The sequence below is a fragment of the Acanthaster planci genome, linkage group LG04 (genome assembly GCF_054643075.1).
Source record: "Acanthaster planci isolate LZ-2023a linkage group LG04, COTS_SCS, whole genome shotgun sequence".
NCBI classification, from domain to species: domain Eukaryota; kingdom Metazoa; phylum Echinodermata; class Asteroidea; order Valvatida; family Acanthasteridae; genus Acanthaster; species Acanthaster planci.
This window is the reverse complement of record NC_141780.1, coordinates 3948994-3965355: the sequence shown is the minus strand read 5'-3', so window position 1 is coordinate 3965355 and position 16362 is coordinate 3948994. Positions and strand designations below refer to the sequence as shown.

Sequence of the window (16362 nt, the reverse complement as noted above, 5' to 3'; positions counted from 1 at the left end):
CATTTTTCCTTAGAAAGTTCACTTCTGGTTCCATTTACCCCCATTAGTAGTCCGCAGACTACCGGATAAAAGGACTAGCATGTGCGGGTAGCTGTTCCATACAAGTCCAACAGGTCAGGTAGAATAATGACATTGAAAGAATTTGCAGTAGAAAGAGTCCATGTCTGCATTGATGTGGGGCATTCTTTCTCAGTACTAAGCCATTGCCAGACAAAATGCCGTCAAAGGGGGGCCTCGACTTTTGTACTCTTGTGAAGTTTGTTTATGGTGATTGTAACTTCCATTGTTTTCTTGGAACATTAAGTTACACTTTAACACACAATTTAATGTGCATGTAGAACTAATGTTTTGACGATGTGGTTCCTTTGAAGGAGGGGTTGGTTATTTTCCAAAAATGAAACCAAAATCTAAATGACAAAAAATGTATAAAAATTAAGAGGTACATGTATTGCACTGAACACCATTAGAATTTAAAATCAAAATGCGGAAAGATAACTCTTCTGTAAGTTGTCTGTTTATTTTCCCAAATTTGAGGTTTGGGCAACCGTAGGATTAGACTTGGTGGTCTGCTGTATTTGTCCCATAACTTCAGGCTCATCTCGGCATGGGAGACAGTGAGCCTAAAGTGAATACGTACATGTACCATATACGGTATGCATACAATGCACATACTGGAAGCCAGTTACGGCCAATTTTTCCCAACAGCAAAATTCCCCCAAATGCTAACCAATATGTTGAAAGCCAATTTTAGTTTGCCTGTCCTGCAGATAAAAGGTGAAGGGGAACTGTTTTCAAACACTGCTGCGTATACTTCAGTGTCCTGTACTTGTCCTATAACTTGGAAGTCACCTTGGCATTAGAAAAGGCAAGCCTTGAGGTGGATCTTGTGTAATGTGTGCAGTGCACAAAGGAAACATCGCTTCTGGTGATATTTTTCCCGCTGGAGTGGATTCTGATGATGTCTGTTTGGCCAAGTTCAGGCGGCTTGTTCCCGTGTGTTCACGAACAGCTCAATTTGTTGTTCATGGGCCGGCCGCTCCAACGCCGGGAACAAATAACTGGTTATCGCTGGTAATTAGTGACAAGCAACATGCAACACAGAGGCGTCCATGTAGGCTACGTTATTTGAGAGTTAATGTCTGGATGGGCTGAATTCTTTTCTATATAAACAGGAACATTCATTTCTGTGTTACGGAAAATAATTAATGTTAATTTTGCAAAACTTCCCATTGTCTATGGCTTTGGAAGCCATCTCTCTACTTTTTGCAGCTGTTCAAAAATCAAAATCTCACGAGTTTTTCCGTGTGTTCCTGTAAAACCCTGACGAGGAGGTGGTGTGTGATCCTGTTCCGAGAACAGTGTTCTTGAGTCGTGTTCCTGGCGTTCGAGCGCCAGAACAAGAAACCTGTGTCAAGAACAGGCCGCCCGAACTCGACCTTTGTGGCAATACTTTAAAAGTGTCAAAGTTAGTACCTTTTTGCTTGGTCAGATTGTTTTATGTGTCTTGTGCTGTGCTAAATTCCAACATATTAATATGCGTTGTATGTTAAGAATCATAAAGTTATCAGTGCATATCCCTTCGAGCTGAAATGAAAGCCTCCCGTTAGTCTATAAATCAGTCTTCAGTGAACTAAACGAAGCTGAAGTAAGCTGAAAGTGAATTTCAAAAAAGCCCTCTTTTCACTTCACCTACACTACGAACAAAAACCCCTCACTTAATATGCAAACACAGTTATGTTTCCATTTCTTTTCACTTTGTTTTTTGTAATTACATGTATTTGTTTTAATTATTCTCTTTGTCATTACTTACATTGTATTCTGGAATACGAGGCTCTTCTTAAGTAGTAGAATTGTACAATTGCACATTTAATTTGACTTATGCTCCTGTTCAGGCCCACGGTTAGTTTAAGTGAAATCAGCTGAGTTTTGTAAGCTGGAAAATGTTTACATCTTGAAGTTGATCAGTTCGCTCGCACACGCATAAATCACTTTACAGCCCAGGAAACTGCTTCTTTTTACATGCAAAGTGCTTTTTTCCGACCCTCGAAGGAATTCATATCCTTACTTCATTGTCAATCTGTTTTCATTCAGACCGTCAGGAAGTCAGAGTTAGGCCATGTAAAACTGAAATTAATATCTCTTGGTGTTGGTGCAGGAGGAGGAGGTGTTTTTGTGTTGCTTCAACTTGCGGCCTCCTTGTACATTGTGCCTCCTGCTCCAAGGCAGGCAATGACTCTGTGAAAAAAAAACCTGTCATCAGATCGGGCTCAGAGACAAGGCCAAATTGTGTACAAATATTTTCTTTGACATCTTCGGTTTCCCCCCAAAAATAGTGTGTGGAAGCACCAGTCTTTCAAGACGATCCTGTTCCTATTTGCATTCTGAAGGCATCCCAGGACGAAAATAACACCCCCCCCAAACAAGGAGTGTTTGTAGCATTGGCTGTCAAAGATTGTTCCTGCGACCTCTTCCAGGGGCTGACAAGGCAATGCTGGAGAAAGAAAACAAGCCCGCGGCGTGAATGTTTGTCAGTTACAATGCATCCTATTGCCAGGCGTCTTCTGTTGCCTAATTTTGCATCATAATCTAAGGTTTCCTGTTTTTACCACCTGTTTTCCTTGGAACATACTTCCTCCCCACGATCTTCTCATCATCTCCTCATTGGAGCTCTAGTCAGGATGCTCACACTATCTTAACCTCTGTGGGGGCCTGCCCCCCCCCAGCTCCCCAAACAGCCGATAATTACCCCAAGTTCCTTAGCTCTGCAGAGAGAGAGAAGGAGAGACAGCAGAGAGCAGCTCTCACGATAAAATTTAATCAAGTTCATCGCCTGGACACCTCAAGTGACGAGCGTGGTCAACGAACGTGCTCATCTTTGCAAATATGAAAAGCTGTTCTGCAGCAATTACACCCAAGTTGAGAACCTTCTGTCAGTTTGGGCCGTGGAAGAGGTGAGATAATAACCAGATAATTCAGTTTGTTGGTCTCAACGGAGATGCAGATGGTAGGTTTGCCTTTTTTGTGGTCATTTTTCATCCCTCCTTTTGGTATCCCGTAAAGGTTTCCTCCGTGCTGGTGACAGCGGGCTGCAAATGAAGAAAAAGAAGACAGAGAAAAAAAAGAAGCAAGAAAAGGCATGTCGCGTAATGGCTAATGTCATCTATTGTTAGCCACTTATTGTCCATCTTCACGCTTGATTGCAGGACAGGCCTGTCTTTGAAAACAAGTGACAAGTGCCCTGATGGCAAGAAAATCCCAATCAAATCAACCACCTCCGTATCATGCAATCGTATTCCTCCAGGAATAAGTATGCTTTATCTCATCAAACTAAGTGCTGGTGATTGATCGCTGAACAAAAAAAAAAAAAAAACAAGGAAAGGAAGAAGAGAGAGAGAAGAAAAGCGACATTACTTGTAACAGTCTCTCTTTTCCAATTGTCTCTGTGTGCATGTGATTTGCCAAAGTTTGGATGCTGTAACTGCATGCGGTTCAGGTTGTAAAGTAGCTCCTTGCCCAGGCATATAAAAGGCTGGCATACGGCTGGCCAGGCTGTACTTGTGTTTATGTACACACGCAAGGATCCCACTGTCCAGTCACAAGTGCGCCAGCAGATAGGGATGACAGCTGTATAATTAATCGGGCTCGGGGACAGTGTTTTTTTTTTTTTTGTTTCCCCTGCTCTCTCGGTTGCGATGATGGGAGAATGGTATTATCCCCGTGTGCCCGTGGCCGTCCACTCCGACTATTTTGTGGAGTCCAACTGCTATCAGGTAAGGTTTTTACAAAAACGGGAGGGCTCTTCCCCTCCCCCCACCACTCGGCCCCCCAATGCATGTGGTCGATCGGAGATAGGAAATCCATCGTTGATTCTCTCCATTGTAGTGGCAGTAAATGTAGAAGGCATGCTATCAATAAGGATCACTGGCGTGTGGGAGTGTACCCACGTTGCACCACCTTGGTCAGCTCAGCTATGCACTGGTCCGATAAAAGTGGCACCGTGGGTGACATGCATTGGCAGGGTTGCCTGAAACACTGCCTATCTTTTGTCTTCTAATTGTCTCCACTTGCTGACCTCATTTGACCTTTATTGGTTTCAACCAGAGTTCAAGTAAATACTCCCTCATGGTGTTTTAAGGAAGGAGGGAGTTGTCTCTGGCAGTCTGCTTTATGTGTACATCCTTGTGGCCTCGCTGCCAAAGGGGTTGTTACAATAAACACCCTGTTGTACACATTAGTTTGGATTTTTTTTTATGTGTACATTGTATTTGAGTGCAACATGTACCACTGGAATTTTTGCCGGTGCCTCATCCAATGGGTAATGTTGTACTTATTTTTCATTTCTTGAAATCAAAGTACCAGACTTTGCTCAATGAATATTTCATTAAGCAGATTTTCTTTTTTTGGGGGGGGGAGGAAAGAGGGTAACCATCAGTATTGATCGTCATAAAGACCATTTTGTGATCGGACAAAAAAGTGTGCACTTTACTTCAGTACCACTCTTCAACAAATGAATTATCCCATTGACAGAGCTTCATTACTGGCTGAAGGTGGCGTGGACAGAAATTGTTCTCTTTTGGCACAACTTTGAAACATAATATAACAAAGCATGTATAAATGGGCTTCATTGCTGATTCATGAATGTGTACCACTGCGCCCCTAAACACACACACACACACTCACTGTTACACGTACAGCTATCTTGGCATGCACGATTACAATCCCAGGCCCATATTTATGACTGTTGTCATGACAATCTTGTTTATGATCAGTTCCTTTGGCACCTGGCTTTGTTTTTATTTGCCAGCTCGGGGGTTGTTTGTGTTTAGTCCCATATGGAAAGCTGGGACTGTCTTGCATGTAAATTGTCTGTGCCAGTTCCGTTTTGTTAGCCATGTCGTGGGAAGCTACTCCACTCTCTGCCTGGGTGTTCATTTCTCTGGGGCTTTTACCGTTTTGCTGCTCTACTTTGGTTGTAATTAAAGGTGTCTCTCCAAACATGCTGTCCTTGGTTAAAGTGCATAATTTGGGGGGACAGTGTACTGTATACTGCCAGTAACCCACTGTTACAGGTACACTTAATATGTTTGGGGTTTAGGGTTTTTGGGGTTTTTTAGTTGTTTTACAAGCAGGTGTTAAAATTTCCCCCAAATGCGAATTTTACAAACTAATCATGAAAGAATGTCGTATAATTCAGATATGCATGTGTAATACATGTATTGTCACTGTGTTTTTTCAATATTAAAGGGACTCATGAATGATTGAACCAACCATGTAGAACTTCTGTATGTAATTATTTCCAAAAATCGTATTCCTAATTTTAGTTTGGAATGTTGTCAACTTTCATCATACCTGTATTTCATGGTTTTGAGCTGCTGGTACATGCAGTAGATACCTAATAAAGAATGGTATTCATTATTTTATCACCAACTCTATAATCAAATGTAAACGCTGCTGCCTTGTTAGTGCACATTGCTAATCTGCTTACAGTCTCAAGGAAATAGTCAGTGCTTGTCATTCTGTCTGAAGGTGGTAGTTTTAGAAACACTGATCCCCTAGTGGCGGTGCCTCTTGGGGGCTTTTGTGTTTCCAAACATCACAGACTCCTTGAATCAAGACTATTAACTACATTGCGAAAATGTGGTCCAGATTGCATCACATACTTCAAAAAGAAAATAAACATTCTTTGAATAGGATTTGAGTTTGGATGGTGGCAAGTCCACAGAATGCATTCAGAAGTCAGTGAAGGTTTCTAATTTGTGATAAGCAGAACAAATTGTTAGGATTTAAATAAATTAGGGTTCGCTTTTTCATCCACCGTTTGCAGTACAGGTATATGCTAAACCAGAAAGGGGGGGGTTGCAGAATACCAGATTGCAAGAAGATGGAGGTTTTTAAAGCAAACTTGAGATTCTGAAGAAAAAGAAATGATTCGGAAGCAAATCAGGATTGTGATAGTGGGTTGGATGGGACAGAGTGCTATTGTTCAACATGTCAAGAAAATGCTGGTAATGCGCCTTGATTATCTTGAATGAGATCAAGTAAAGAAAGTCTTCATTGTCCTGACTTCCTTTTCGGAAGATTTGAAACAATGACTCACAGGTAAACAAAGACATACATTTTGATCAGGGCGCAACCCCGTTAGGGCCGTTACAATGCACAAAGGAGATCAGTGACCTTTTCAGAAGCCTGAATAGCTAGTCGCATAGAGTGTTTTGATTTTAAAAGAACACGCTCGTTGAAAGATATAGGTACATTCCGGTAACAGTTCCATTAGGAACAGGAAAACCTTTAAAGTGCTGGTCAAATGGGGAGGAGAGTCGGTCTGAAAGATACTGTCCAGAATTGGGATGGTAACTCGATGGGTTATGATCACTCAGAAATGAGTTTTCATTGAGCTCCCTGCACACTCTCACATGTATACACTTTCCATGTAAGTGAATTTCCTGCCAGCAGGTCCCACAGAACCATATCAAGCCCTGTTAGAATCCCACTAGACAAGAAGGACTTTGCTTAATTTAAAGCTGCCTATTCTAAATGCAACCCTTCCTCTCTTCCCACTATCCACCATCCCTAACGCTCAGGGAAAAAAAAAAGAGAGACTTTTCTCATCCATTATCCCTTCTGTAATAACTTCCTCCCTTCCTGTACCCTTCACTTTACCCACTTACTGCTTCGCCCCCTCCTCGTTTCTTTGGTATGCATACGTTACATTTTACAGTGTTAAGTATTGAGCCACTTGCTTTGATCGGTTTCCGTTCATGTATTTCTCTGTTGCTTGTGTGACAAAGTGAAGTTAAGGAATATGTGTACTTTGTGCATCAAAGTTACACAGAGTGTGTATCTGAGAGTGATTATGTACATGCAGGCAGCCTAATTTTTGTGGTAAGGACTTTTTTTTGTTCAAGCAGGTGAAAGATCTTGTTATGAAAGACCTTTCAACTTGTAATATTCCAAACCAGCACTGACAAGTCATTGTGCCTGATTTCGGCTGCATCCGAATCTCTTGTCTAGAGCTAGGTCTAGGTCTTCGCTCCATTGGAATTAGGTGGAGACACGCAGACAATAGACCTAGCCATAGCTCTGGAAGCCCATTTCGGACACGGCCTTCTTCTGTAAACATTTCTGTGGTCAAGTAAGTTTCTTCTGTATACTACTTGCAACGAGTTGAGTACGTTGTCTGCAGTCAAAGAGTTGAATTGCCACTCACGTATTGGATAATTAGTAGTTCCCCCAAAATAGACCTTATAATTTATAAAAAACCCACAGAGAGAGGTGATCAAATCAGCATGAGATGCCTTGTGATATAATACCTTTTTGACCGTTTAACTTGTTGGTACTCAGAACTTGAATGCTACAGGTCACACAATATAGCAACTGGCAGCAAATAAATGAAAAAAAAAATGTGGCAGGTCTTGTTGTCACAACCCAGCTCCAGGTACATTTTGGGTTTTGAATTCAGTGCCCATAACTGGACCCATTTTAATCTTCTGCTATTTTACTGTTGAGTGTCGAAAGGCAGTACTAGCTTCAACTTCCAAACTAACAGTTGCTGAATTAGTTTTTTAAAAATGTAATTTGAATCAGCATATTTACGCTATGAAATGCACTTTAGGTTACAGTACTTTTTTTTGACAAAGCTCAACTTTTGAGCTGTTTTGAGTCCATTATCACAAAATTGGCCCCTAGTCACCTGCAAGTGATGGAATTGTGCACTGCAGCTAGTTGCCTTGACATCTGATTGTCTTAAAACCTGTTTCTAATTGGGAAGGGATTTTGCTACATTGTCCATGTGGAAAATACATGTAGATTTATTCTGCTCTGATCTAGAGGCATTGTGTGGTAGCCATTTTGCATGGTACATGTATTAGTCGTTGTTTTGTTCCACAGTTGAAACCTCCTTTGTGCATATGCCGTGGAACAAAAGCACTGGCCTGCAAGATGGCAGCCATGCAAAAATACTCCATTGGCACATGTATAATAAACAGGCTACATTTTTCATTTGGTTTGGAATGTCGTTTGTGACTGTGATGAAATTGTTAAATATGTTTTTATAAAAGCGTTTAATGCATGTTCTTGATCCGTACATGTACTTCCATTGATCAGTTTATGACACATGGTGTTTGCTCAGTGTTATTTGTGTAATAGCCACATGTATCTTTTGTAAAGCCTCTGGCTTGGTCATTAAGTAGCGTACTCCTGGTTATTCTTTTTTTCTTTCCTTTTTTTTTATTCAAGGAGAATACCTTCCTGCGATGATTCTATTTCTCTTGATTATCTAACTTGCTATAACAGGCCACCTGCATTGTCTGTCTCCCCCAACCCTAGGATATTTCACCTGTTTCTCTCCCCCTGCCCCGTCCCCCCCTGTAGTCTCCAACCGATGAGGCTGCCTTGCACTCGTTGAATCATCCGCCGAGTCCAGCACACAGCCCCAAATAAGATTATTTTCATCGCCAGAAGGGGCCGGGGGCGAAAATATCAATTTAGCAGGCCAACACACCTGTAGCCGTATACACGGTGTATCCCCATCTTACCCACTACCTGTTTACTTTGTATAGATTTTCCATTTCCTTTGCTGCGATAAACTTCGTCCCCGCAGCATTTTTCCCTCCTGGAGGTGCCGCGCACAATGAAAATCGACGGCTTTGCCCAGTGGCCACCGTACGTAACGCTGGAGCACTCAGGGGAGCGTTACATAAAAATCGCTGTTCCGATGTGGTGTTGATGCACATTCATACTTCAGAAAGAAGGAAAAAAATATGGCACATCTCTCTCTCTCTCTCTGCCTCACTCTCAAGGAAAATAAACTGTCCTCGGACCGTGTGGCATTGTGTGGGTGTTTGCTAATTCTTTTCAACTTCAAGAACAGGAGTCAAGTTCCTGGAATGATATTGTGGAGAATGGAATGCTTTCCATTTTCAGAGTGTTTTTCACAAATGGCATGGTCACAGAGTATGGGAAACCGAATTTCAAAGCAGATCGTAGGGTAGGGGGGGTATTCTTTTCAAAAGCTCACACATGTACATGTACACATTTTCATTTTCTGAATTAAGGATTGTAACCACTTAATTAAACCAATGTACATGTATTAATGTAACCAGCAGTATGGGCAGCAGGGGTCTTACCCAGTTTGACTCTTAATTCAGAAAATTGCCCAGACAGGTTTTTAATCTTTCAACACACATGTGGTTTTCTAAAAGTTTAAGTTTACTTACATGTAGTTGAAGTACGAGTATGAAAAGGTTACCTGTGGCAAGTTTTTTTTTAACTTTGTCTTGATTGGATCACCAGGTGTTATTTTGTGTTCACAACCGTTGACCCATGGCAATTCCTGTGTGGACTGGGATCACCAATTTCACTTGTCTGTCCCTCTCTTACCACCCTCCCCTTTCACCAGCAGAGGTACTTTTCCAGCGTGACAAGTGGCGTGCACCAAGGGGCAGTCTCGATGAGTGAAGCGGCGCTCGCTAGCTCCAGCCCGCCAGTCACCAAGAGACGGAACTCGTCTGCCGATGAGGATGGGCACAACACGTCGGAGGTAAGCTCTCTTTTGGGCTCACGAGTAGCCGGGCTCTGGTCAGAGTACACATCGGCTCAAGCACTTTGTAAAAATGCTGTTGTGACGCATGATCAATTTTCATTTGAATGTGCACAAACTCGCTCCTGCGCGTTGCTCTTGGTGTAGAAAAAGGTTGCATGCACATTACTCTCAGTGATGACCATTCTGTCATCTTGATGTAACCACATGATTCAAGAATCTGATTGAGCGTATGCTGTCACGTACATGTACCCTGAGGTCATACTTCTGTCGTTCATGTGCTCATGGAGATTTCTGTAGTTGTATCACTGATTCAAGCTCTTTCTTTAGTCCCTTTGGGGTTAATCACGCTTTCATTGCACATACTTCTTAATAGTCTCCATGAAATAGACGGAGGCTCTGTTGGTTCAGAATTGGCTGGTTAGCAGCACTGTACTTGTTAAAATGTGATCTTCAGTTTAAAAAAAAAAAGAAGACTTTTACATGTAAATACGGTACAGCGAACTTCTAATGACATATTGAATGTGCAACATGTGAATTTGCCTGCTGAACAAGTACATGTATGCAGTGTACATACATGCATAAAATTGCTGTCTGGGGAGGCTGTTGACTTGCCTATAAAATTGTGAAGTTCTAGGGCACGCAATACCTATAATTTGTACCGGTCTATGCGTCCATTTGTGGCACTTGTCTCCAGCATTTGGAATAATTATTAATGTTGGAAAATGCGAGACCGTTTACCAGTGAAGCATTTTGTGACAGATTAAAAAGTCATGCAGATGGTGGCAGGACTATGCATTATACATGCTGAGAATGCTCACATATGTATAGATTATGAATCCAAACTTCACCGTCACTTCAGTTTTAAATAGACATAGTGAAGTTGTACAAACAGCCTTTAAGGGATTTCCATTGTGAATTAATAAAAATTCTACAGTGTTTAGTTTTTTTGTTTTTATTTCCTTATTGAGAAGTTGAAGGTTTTATTGTTTGAGAGAAGAACTGCAGTGCAAGAATTATTTAGTTTCTCTTCCAAGACTTCCCCTTAATGGCATGGTACAGTGTAAACATGTCAATAATGCTATTTTTCCCCCTAGTAAAAATGGCGACGAGTCAATAGGCAGTCGACTGAAACCGTTCCCTCCTACGATCATTTGGCAGAGCAGAAGTTGGTCGTTTATTTTCATATCGATATGGGGGGCTCCAGCATTGTTTATCCACCGGCGCAGTCACCTGACCACCCTTGTCAACATTCTAAACAGATGTTTGTTTTTGTTTTTTGGCCTGGACAAGGCACTCCCCAGAATGCAATGAAAATACTAGCGTTCAGTGCTCTGGGCCAATCGAAGCTTAGCTGGTGGAGAATCTTTCTTGGCAGATGTTCTTTGATTGTGTACATGTATCCCCCCCCCCCGTGTGCTGCTGCCTTCCTTGCTTTGATCACAGTTTTACTATATTATATGTATTGACTCAAGCTATAAACAGATCATTTTTTGCAGTCATTCTCAATAATAAAAGCTAAAAATCTTGAATTTCTTTAATTTTTAGTTGGTTTCTATTGATCTATACAACTACCGAACATGTACACGTCTATTTCCTTGACACTAAGTGTTCAGATTGTCACCTTTTCCCCCCGGATTTCGGGAATTTTGACCCAAAGATTCTTGATTGTTTACTTTTAATCTGTCAGGTTTTGCCACTTTTCAGTACTTCGTGTACAAAGCAAGTAATGTTTCACAAATTTATAACCAGTTGGGAAAGCAATTAGATCGTGTAACCAGTACTTGCTTGAGGAGTCTTTAAAAGATTTAGTGTAATTTATTGTTGTTGTTTCAACCTCTCTGCTGGATGTTTCCTGGGTTTTTCTTCATCCCACCTGCAATCTCCTCTTCTTCATCCTCCTACCCTCCTCATCCTTCTGATATAATTTTACCTTGAAAGTTGACCGTCCATAGAGAGTGAAATTCACTCGGGGCTTGAAATTGGGTTCGGAAGTCTGAAGTTGTCTGCGTGTCACTTTGATGTATCTTTTTGCTTTGCCATTTCTTCCATCCACTCCCTCCCCCTCCCGATTCCCAAAGGAGATAAGCCGGTCGCCGCATCACCAAAATGTTCCCCACTTCCACCCTTCCCAGAAGCCGACAAGCCGGTCCAGCCCCACCGGCCTGGAAAAGACAGCCGCGGCAGCTGCGGCGGCAGCTGAACAGCAGCAACAACAGCAGCAGTTTCTGCTCCACCAGCACCTGTCCCAGCAGCAGATGCAGCAGCTCTTGCAGCAGCAGGTGCTGACGCCGCAGCAGTTGCAGCTGCTCATGCAGCAGCAGTCTTACCTGCAGCAGCAACAGGTAGGTGAATGTGCATCGTCACTCACGCTTTGAAACTGGCGCGCCAAAATAAAACTGAGAGGAACACTGCCGCACAGATCCATAGTGCTAGATTTAAATCCCATTTGACATGGTCAAAGTGCTGGATTTGAATCCCATTTGACTTGGTAAGTACTTGTACTTCACTCATCGTCAGGATTTGAAAGTGCATTTGAATACAGGGAAGGTTTTGGAAATCCAGTACATACATGTACATGTAAACAAGACTTCCTTGCACCAGCCTATCGCAAAGTTTTTAGTCACATGTTCCAACTGTTTGCACAAATCTCATTCAGGAAAATCAGTAATGCCTCAGTAAAGTGAAACTGAAGCAATATTCCTCCCATTTTGACAGATCTTATCTGCTTTTATGTCATGTGATGTTGCTTGGGTGTTGTAATACGTGTACTTGTTCCATCAAGTTTCAGCACATTACTACACAGTACATGGACATGGATGTTTACATGTACATGCGCATACATGCACATGTACACTGTACATGTACATTGGCATATACATGTATATTGTAAATATGCTATTAGGGTCCTACTAGTGGTCATTTGTAGCTTTTAAAACTGGCAACTGCATTGTCAATTTTAGAAAGGTTTTAATCCATGCATTCTTATGAAGCTGATTATCATTAGAAAGAATGAAGATTTTCAACAAAGTTGCTAGAAATTCCAGCATGTTCTTCTTTTTGTTCGCGTGTCTGTGCATCCACATGCCGCTGTAGATCTGTTGGCCCCAGATTGATGCCAGTGTAAGTAAACACTACTTGTTTGGGAGAATCACCAATTGAAATTTTTCCAACACTTGATGCTCCCTGGAACCCCGAGCCCTTATGTTTTTGCACGATTCACAGTGGAGGAACTTCTGTCCTTAATTGACCGGGCAGGTGACAAGCAAAGCAAGCACTTAACCAATTGCACTTTTTTTTCTTCCCCCACTTTCTCTCTTTCTATCTCTCTGTTTCTGCTGAGTCAATTCTGCCTCTCCGGTCGCTCGCCCCACCACATTAACCTCGACTCCAGTTTCAAATAATTTGGAAAATATTAGATTTTGGGTAAATACGCAAGGGTTGAGATAACAGCCAGCCTGTGCGGGGATTGTATTGATTTGTGTGTGTTGTAGATGGGTGATGTTGTTTTCATGGGGGGCATTGACCATGTACATGTACTCGCATGCATGGGTCTGGCGTGAATGCACTCTCGCCGCATTTGGACTCGCATTCAGTTAGCAGTTCAGGGACTCGGCTGGTTTACTCAAGGATCATTCCCCCCCTCCCAGAATCTATTGAGAGATAAGGATCCAGGCGCATCATGTTTTGATGTGTTTGTTTGTAAATCGAATTATTGTACACCCAGAATGTTGGAATGCTGAGTCTAATCAGCCACTGATTGAGTGGGGGGGGAGATCAGTCCCTGTTCTTGATTGGGGGACCAGTGATGCAGCTTTGGGCCTGCAAGTGTGGATTATTCTATCAAAGAAGATGACATACATGTATTTCAAGCCCGATCAGTCGGGGATAATTATCGGCGGTGGACGGTGGGGTGCCTTGAGCTGTCGCAGTCGTCGGGGATAATGATTGCTCATCAGTCTTAATTGTCGTCTCCAAGGAACCCACCGGGACGATGTCTTGTGCACATCCACTTGCTGTTGCTATCACATCACGTACATTTATTGTGTAAATTATCATGTGGCTGTGTTCGGAGGACAGCACGGACTAATCTGTGTTATAGGCAAAGCATTAAACACAAGCTAAAAGCCAGCGTTTTGGCTTCATGTGCTGGATGCCAATTAGGCAAGTTACAGTCTGAATATTAAATACACAGGGCTCTACATTTATTTGCTTGTTTGTGTCTTTTTGGGGGGGGGATGTTAGTGTGTTTATATTTGTCGGGGGGGTTCTTTCCCTTTCTTTCTGTTTTAATTATTTCCCTGTGTTGTAACAAAAGCTCACGCCGAAATCATACATGCTTGCAATATTACGCATACATGCTTAGGACTGCACATGTGGGTGTGGGTCAGTAAACGGAAAAAGAATCCAGCTGAACTGTATTGTTGTTGTTGATGCGGTTTGCAACTCGGCAGTTTTAATAAACAAGAGTTTGCAATGTAGAACGGCTCACTTGAGATGCCCCGCTCCCGGGAGAACCAGCAATAACATCAAGAGAAGCAGAGTGAGGGGGAAAAGCCCTTTTGAATTACTTGTATTATTGTTTCTAACATGTCTGTGTAAGTCATTCACCTCCCCTTTCGTGCGATGTCGACGATAACGGGCGAGTGCTGCAGCTCAGCTCATCTCCCCCCCTCTCGCCATCTCCGTCCCTCTCTCACGCTCTGTGTATCTTTATCTACAATAACCGTCCGTCGCAACGTCACCGAGTGCAAAGCGGCGGATCAATTTTCGGTCTCAGATATCTCATAATGTGGTATCACATTTCTTGTGTACCGTTGCACATTAGTAATTGCAGAAAGTGATTCAATTTTACAGGGTAGCAAGTGAAATAATATGAAATGTTTTGTCAGTCATTTATTCAAAAAGTAAAGAAAGAGAAGTGATGCTTAAGTAGGGTTTTCTCGTACTTTAAAGAGTTTGTGAGTCTCCTGAAGTTCATCAGATTAGGCCGTCATTATTAGATTATTTTAGCTATTCTCAACACTGTTATCTTGCCTTCAGGCTCTTTAGTTGTTATTGTTAATGAAACTGACGAATCACATTTTTTTAAAGACGTAAGTTGTTGGCCTGTCTCTTTTGAAGAGATACATGTATCCTGTGTCCTTGACAGATGGACACGAGGTACGGTAGATGTACCGGTAATACCAAGAAGTGTTTTGTTGCAGTGGCTGACATTTCGCAACTGCCACAGAGGTGTTGATCTGGCACTTCAACTGAGTCAGAAAGCACTACCTGTTCCTTGAGAGCTTTGCATCGGCATCAGTAGTCGATATAAGATTTTTAATCTCTTCTATTTGTTTTCCTTTATTAAGTGTGTGTGACTTGGTCTGAGGGAAAAACTGCAAAAGTGTTATTCAGAGTAAAGTGATTCTTCCAGTGGTCAGTTGTCAAAGTGGGAATTCTGCCGTACCTAGGCCAGGCATTGCCTGTTCTCACAACTTTTAACTCTGGTGCCATTTATAATTCAATCATCCAATTCCCAGAATTTGCTTGGAGATGTAACCAGTCCAGTGTGCAAATGAACATTTAGGAGTTACTTGGTAAGAATATAAAAGTTATGAGGTGATACCGGTAGATGGAAGTTTCCATCCCATTAGGTAAAACATACTGGAAATAATCATTTCAAAATGATCATTTCATTCTTTCTATTGCATGAATACGAAATTTATCTATGCTTTGTTTTGTACAGGGCCTAAGTAAAACTCGGCTTGAATAAATGTCCACATCACTTAAAAGTTTACATATTTTGTGTGATCATGAGAAGGATATTCTACTTGTATTCTGTGCACACTTGTGGATCAGAAAATTCAAGGTTTTTAGTTTTTATTATTTTTCATTGCGGCCTTAGTGTGTATAAAAACCAATTTATTCAGTGACATGTGATTGCATCCCACCAATCAGATGATGCAGACTTATTCAGGCGTTGTATTCAAACAAAGTTAAAGTCCATTCTTGTTGTGAAGAGTTTTTCCTTGCAACAGGCAGGTTACAGGCTGCCAGGTGACTGTAGGTGCCCCATGACAGGCTGTGGATATCAGATTGTAGTCAAGGGAGTTCAATTCTTTAACAAATTGCAAGGAGAAAGAGAGGTTCAGTGGTGTTACAATTTGTCATCCAACAAAATATTATCTGGTGTGGAATATGTCTTCATTTCTTATTTTTAGGTATGAGTTTAGCTTCCCGTCTGGGACTTGTTTGCTAGTAGTATGTGACCTGCGGTGTCCTTTCCAAAACCAAACCAAACAAAAAAATCAACAACTTTGTAGTCCAAAAACTGAGCAACACAACTTGACAGCAGTGTCACAAAGAGTGCTGTACGCGTGCGCTGCAAAGGCAAAGTTGAAAAAAGCGAACAACGCACAGGACATCTGAAAGCTACAGACTTGACTTCAGACTTGTTTTTCCACGCATTCTGGATAGGGCTGATCACAAACCATCTTTGGAAAATTTTCTCCCCTTTTCCACGCAGTTTTGTTTGTAATTCAGCCTAGCATGCTGCGATTCAAATTAAACAAAGCCCTCGGTGTTTACACGAGGCAGCATGCGCACACATATGTAAAGACCTCTTTAATCAACCGAAAAAAAAAATGGTCGTTTCCAAGTCATCTTCTCCATAGCTACTCGTCATTATAACAGAGCCAAAGGGCCTCGTCTCCGCGGCAAGAAGGAAATTAAAAATTAAGACGGAAGAGTGGATGATCCATAACTGTGGACACAATCATCCAAACTTGATTGTCACTATTGTCATAATCCTTTCATGGTACCTTTCTCACCCCCGGGGC

At 41.9% G+C, this 16362-nt stretch overlaps 1 pseudogene across 1 annotated transcript in view; it reads left to right on the top strand.

Moving 5' to 3' along the window:
* The first annotated feature begins 3563 nt into the window (after positions 1 to 3563).
* The window catches only part of LOC110974143 (uncharacterized), a 40812-nt pseudogene continuing 28013 nt past the window's right edge, over positions 3564 to 16362 (top strand). The window contains exons 1-3 of the transcript XR_015424965.1: positions 3564 to 3770; positions 9401 to 9538; positions 11620 to 11883. The product of XR_015424965.1 is annotated as an uncharacterized LOC110974143 (transcript). The remainder of the gene's footprint in view (positions 3771 to 9400; positions 9539 to 11619; positions 11884 to 16362) is intronic.